This window comes from Microtus oregoni, unplaced genomic scaffold (assembly GCF_018167655.1).
Source record: "Microtus oregoni isolate MIOR12 unplaced genomic scaffold, Mior012 000036F_ref0000092, whole genome shotgun sequence".
NCBI classification, from domain to species: Eukaryota; Metazoa; Chordata; class Mammalia; order Rodentia; family Cricetidae; genus Microtus; species Microtus oregoni.
Genome location: NW_024543095.1, coordinates 18,846,982 through 18,853,067, shown reverse-complemented (window position 1 = coordinate 18,853,067; position 6,086 = coordinate 18,846,982).

Genomic DNA, 6,086 nt, shown 5'->3' with positions numbered 1-6,086 from the left:
AAGCCAAGCCCCCCCCCCAAAAAAAAAAAGAAAGTGGGAGGATAATGATCCTGTGATCTCTTAAACCAGCTATAAGTAAATATGGAATCAATCCCAACAACTTCACTGTGGCAAAGGGGTGTGTAAGACCCTCACCCCTTGTTCTCAAAGGGGCGAGAAGAAATTTCCTAGCAGAATGTTTTCCCAGGAAGATAGTGGCCTTCCCCTCTTCCATCTAGGAGATTCCAAGTAGGAGGTCACTTAGCCAGTCACCTGGTGATAAAGAAAACAAGGAAAAAGCTGACTTAGCAGAATGGGAGGAAGCAAAAGACCTTACACCCACACCAAAGCAACTTCAAAAAGCCTCCTTGTAGTTATGCCTTTAAAAGCCTACCCCAGAGGAGATACAACTCCTCTCTCTACCTCGCTATAGCGGGCTCAGTAGACAGGGGTTCCAAGCATGTTTGTATTATGCTGATTAAACCTTGCTTATTGTAATCTGGGCACAACAGGTAATAATAAGATTTGTTCTGACACTGGACAGTGGTGGCACACGCCTTTAACCCCAGCACTCGGGAGGCAGAGGCAGGCAGATCTCACTGAGTTCAATGCCAGCCTGATCTACAAAGTGGGAGCCAGGGCTGTTACACAGAGAAACCCTGTCTCGGAAAAAAAAGAAAAGATTTGCTCGGAACTGGGCTGTCCTGGAACTTTGCTCTGTAGACCAGGCTGGCCTTGAACTCAGAGACCTGCCTGCCTCTGCCTCCTCAGTGCAGGGATCAAAGGCGTGCGCCACCACTACTTCTGTACTGTCTTACCCTGTCACAGGACTAGCAGGTCATTCTTCAATAAGGTTCCTAAGGATCCTGTTCCTGATTCAGGAGATCAGAAATTAAGAAGACAGGAACCTTGAGATCAGGTCTGAATGAGCCAAAGACTTGGGCCAGCTTATTTACTAAGTACAGCATCATATATATTATTTTTGAGGGAAAAATTGAACAGTCAGAAGAAAACCATCACACACTGGGACAAGGTCAACAGAAAGCTAATCAAGTAATGTTGCACAAAAAGGACACAGGGTTTCTCAAGTGAATTACAGACCCAGCTCACATCATTCTTGGTACTAATACCTTAACCTTTAAGGGAAGGACTTGGGTTCCAGAATCAAAGCTTCCCCAGTATCCTGGCCCCAGGCCATTAATGTTCCTGGTTTTACACAAGGAAACATAATCCTTCTCCAAACATCATAGCCTTCAGGAAAGCCTTGGGTTGGCCTGACCCCAGCAGCTTCACAGCAGTGTCCCCTACACACGCACACACGCACGCACGCGCACACACACAGCCGTCACACTCTATATCCTACAGAGACATTATGAGTCCCTAGCTAATTGACCTCCCAGGGCCACGACATTGACTTGGGAAGTGAGTTTACATCCAAGGGATACCATGTTCTATGTTTAGTTCTGTATTTTCCCACTTCCGTGCCTCCTGTCTGGTACCAGCTCTTGCTATGAAATCTTCCATCCCCAGAGAGCTTGCTAGAAGAGGCTCCTTCCTCTGACAGAATGGCTTTGGATCTCTTCAGAGACCCCCACCTTGCTGTCTGTCTCTGGTCCTGGGGCCTGAGCTCTCCTTAAAGCCCCTTGCCCTGCCATTGCCCTTCATTCTGTCTATCTATGCCATCAGCTCTTCTAATAAATGCCTAGTTCCCTGGTAATCTACCTCACTTTCCTCTTAAGTAAACCTTACCCAAAACCTAACACATCCTGAAAGACCACTAACCCAAACGATCATGGTCAAATAAATTAAACCAGAGGTTCCCCCCTCCCCATGCTGATTAAACCCCCTCCCTTGGGAGGCAGAGGTAGGTGGATTTCTGTGAGTTCAAGGTCAGCCTGGTCTATAGTGTGAGACCCTCCTCCCTTATTCTCGAAGGAACAAGAAGAAATTTCCTAGCACTTGGGAAATTTCAAAGCACAAGGACGCCCAGCCACCTGGTGGAGCCTGATAAATGTGTCCTGATTCAGGTATAGGGTGACCTTGCTTTAAAAACAAAGAACAAGCTGACTTAGCAGGAGGGGAAAGAGCAAAGACCTTGCACCCGCCCCAAACCCCACTGATAGTCCTGAAGGGCTTGTAGTTTTTGCCTTTAAAAAAGCTAACCCCATAGAGGGATTTGAGCTCCTCCCTGCCTCGCTGCGAAGGAGCTAGCCTGTATCAAGTAAACAATAAACCTTGCTTATTGCAGTTTGGGCTTCTCTGGTATCTGGTCTCTCTGGGACAGCTAGGGCTGTTACACAGAGAAAAATGAGTGAGAGAGAGAGAGAGAGAGAGAGAGAAATATTATTTATTTATGGATGATACTGCATATGAGAAAAGATCTTATATAATTAAACTGGTTACGACCAAATAGTTACTTAGAGTTTTTCTTTTTTTATTTTATTTATTTATTTAATTATTAAAGATTTCTGCTTCCTCCCCGCCACCGCCTCCCATATCCCTCCCCCTCCCCCAATCAAGTCCCCCTCCCTCATCAGCTCAAAGAGCAATCGGGGTTCCCTGCCCTGTGGGAAGTCCATGGACCACCACCTCCACCCAGGTCTAGTAAGGTGAGCATCCAAACTGTCTAGGCTCCCACAAAGCCAGTACGTGCAGTAGGATCAGAAACCCATTGCCATTGTTCTTGAGTTCTCAGAAGTCCTCATTGTCCGCTATGTTCAGCGAGTTCGGTTTTATCCCATGCTTTTTCAGACCCAGGCCAGCTGGCCTTGGTGAGTTCCCAGTAAAGCATCCCCACTGTCTCAGTGTGTGGGTGCACCCCTCGCGATCCTGAGTTCCTTGCTCGTGCTCTCTCTCCTTCTGCTCCTGATTTGGACCTTGAGATTTCGGTCCGGTGCTCCAATGTGGGTCTCTGTCTCTGTCTCCTTTCATCGCCTGATGAAGCAAGAAACTAGACCGTAAAAGGCTAAACAACCCAATTATAAAATGGGGCACTGAGCTGAACAGAGAATTCTCAACAAAAGAAGTTCAAATGGCCAAAAGACACTTAAGGTCATGCTCAACTTCCTTAGCGATCAGGGAAATGCAAATCAAGACAACTTTAAGATACCATCTTACACCTGTCAGAATGGCTAAAATAAAAAACACCAATGATAGCCTTTGCTGGAGAGGTTGTGGAGAAAGGGGTACACTCATCCATTGCTGGTGGGAATGCAAACTTGTGCAACCACTTTGGAAAGCAGTGTGGCAGTTTCTCAGGAAATTCGGGATCAACCTACCCCTGGACCCAGCAATACCACTCCTGGGAATATACCCAAGAAATGCCCTATCATACAACAAAAGTATATGCTCAACTATGTTCATAGCAGCATTGTTTGTAATAGCCAGAACCTGGAAACAACCTAGATGTCCTTCAATGGAAGAATGGATAAAGAAAGTATGGAATATATGCATATTAGAGTACTACTCAGCAGTAAAAAACAAGGACTTCTTGAACTTTGCATGCAAATGGATGGAAATAGAAAACACTATCCTGAGTGAGGTAAGCCAGACCCAAAAAGAGGAACATGGGATGTTCTCACTCATATTTGGTTTCTAGCCATAAATAAAGGATAATTCGTGATCCTAGAGAAGCTAAATAAGAAAGTGAACCCAAAGAAAGACATATAGGCATCCTCCTGAATATTAACCTTCATCAGGTGATGAAAAGAGATAGAGTTTTTCTAAGATCAAAAAATACTGTGCATTGCTGCACTAAGGCAGGCTAGACAAAAAACGGCATGAGGATAAGAAAAGGGATTCTGAATGAAGCCAGGAATCTGAATGAAGCCTCCACCAAATTGAGAAACAAGAAACCTTGCACAGTTAGCATTTGCTATAAAGGCCGCCAACTTTGCCTTAACACTGCTTTCATCCTCCCTTTCCTGAGATATCTGGAACAAGAATATAGAGCAGCTAATGAGCTGATGCTAAAAGCTAAAGGTTCCTAAATGCAGCCACACCCTTCATCCACACAGCTGAACAATGCACCACCCAACCACCTTGCACCTTGCAACTTTGCTCACCAAGGGAAATTGTTTTTTTTTTTTTCCAGACAGGTTTTCTCTGTAGTTTTTGGTGCCTGTCCTGGAACGAGCTCTTGTAGACCAGGCTGGCCTCAAACTCAGAGATTCACCTGCCTCTGCCTCCTGAGTACTGGGATTAAAAGCCCACACTACTTCTAGTTCCTGGGCCAGTCTATCTAAACTTCCTTTCTTGCCCAATTTGGACAAAAGTGTGTGTGTGTGTGTGTGTGTGTGTGTGTGTGTGTGTGTGTAAATTGTTAGCTGGTGTGGTGATAGTACAATTTTAATCCCAGCACTCAGGAGATGAGGCAATTGGCTCTCTGTGACTTCCAGGATAGCCTGGTCTACATATGGAGTTCCAGAATGGCCAGAGCTATTTAACAGAGAGAGACTTTGTCTAAAAAAAAAAAAAAATCCTGGCAGTGGTGGCGTGCACCTTTTAGCCCAGCACTCAGGAGGCAATGGCAGATTTCTGTAACTTCAAACCAACCTGGTCTATAGAGTTAGTTCCAGGACAGCCAGGACCACACAGAGAAAACCTCACCTTACAAAAAAAAATGGGGGGCTGGAGAGATGGCTCAGTGGTTGAAAGCACTGCTTGCTCATCCAGAGGTCCTGCATTCACTTCCCAAAAACCACATGGTGGCTCACAACCATCTGTAGTAAGATCTGGCGCCCTCTCCTGACTGACAGGCATTCATGCAGACAGAACATTGTATACATAATAAATCTTTTTAAAAAAGAAAAAGAAAGAAAGAAAGAGCATCCTTTCTCTGAAGCCTTGGCTATCCTGGAACTGGAAGAAAAAAATTATGTAGATCAGATTGGCCACAAACTCTGAGAAGTTCTGCTACCTCTGCCTCCTTCCAGAGTGTGGAAATTATGTAGTATCACACCTGGCCTTTGGTTCCTTATGATTTACCTGGTGGCACTGATATGCTTGATGGAATCTCTACAATGTTGTAACTCAGTTGCTGTCACCCAAGACAAGGTGACCAACCAGGACAGTCTGTGAATCTGCGTTTTCCTTGAGCCCCACAGCCCCAGCTGGGGGCCCACATGCTTGGCTTGTGACCACGGGTCTAAAGATACAACCCGAGCTGAGTGAGCAGAGGGTTATAAAGGTGAAGAAAGCAGAAGTTTGGTACCTCCTGCTGACGTAGCTGCTGTCAGCAAGCATGACAGGATATGAACTTTTAATAAGACTAGGGCACAGTTATGTCACCAAGTAGAGTTATAGGGTTCGAGGAAACGCTGAAGACCCCAGACTCAAATAGCGTGGAGGACAAAGAGTGTTTATTAGGCCAATGCATGTGGGCTTTTTCACCTGTACAAAATGGCCACAAACTCTGAGAAGAATGTGTAGGCTCCTTTTAAGCATAGCTAAGGGGAGTTTAGGAGCAGTCAGGTCATCTCAGACTTAGCTGGTTAAGCAAGCAGTAGTTACATTAGTATATGTTTAATTAGCTGAGGTTTCATGTTATCATTTTTGGACATGTATGTACAAGCTTGGACATGACTCAGAAGGGTGCTGCTGGTTTTGTCCTTGAGATCCTGAGACCGACTTAGACCCTCTGTGTTTCTTCTCCCCCTTGGCTCTGGATGGAAGGATGCAGTAGATAATTGGCTTGTTGCTGGGAGAGACACCTGTGTGTGTGCTTTGCCAAGAACAGAAACCTAAATTCAGTCGTAAAAGTCAGAGAGTTTAACCCTTTCAGATACCATGGAGTTTCTGTTTGATCAGGAAGCAGAAAGCCTTCTGGTCATAGAAGCAGAACAATGCAGGTTAGCAGAAGTTCCTGAGGGTCAAGTTGCCTTCTGTTTTAGCAGGTCAGGATTTAGCAAATGTGTTTTTCTCACTTCAGTACCAACTCAAGCACTAGATACCCAAGTCAATGACAGTGACCAAGTCCCTTAAGATTGAGGAATGGGGAAGAAGAGTTGTAGCTGGGCTTACCTTTAAGAACCCTCCCATAAAAATGGAATGATGGAGGCCAACAAGATGGCTCATCGTGAAAGAGTGCCTGCTGCCAAGCCTGATGT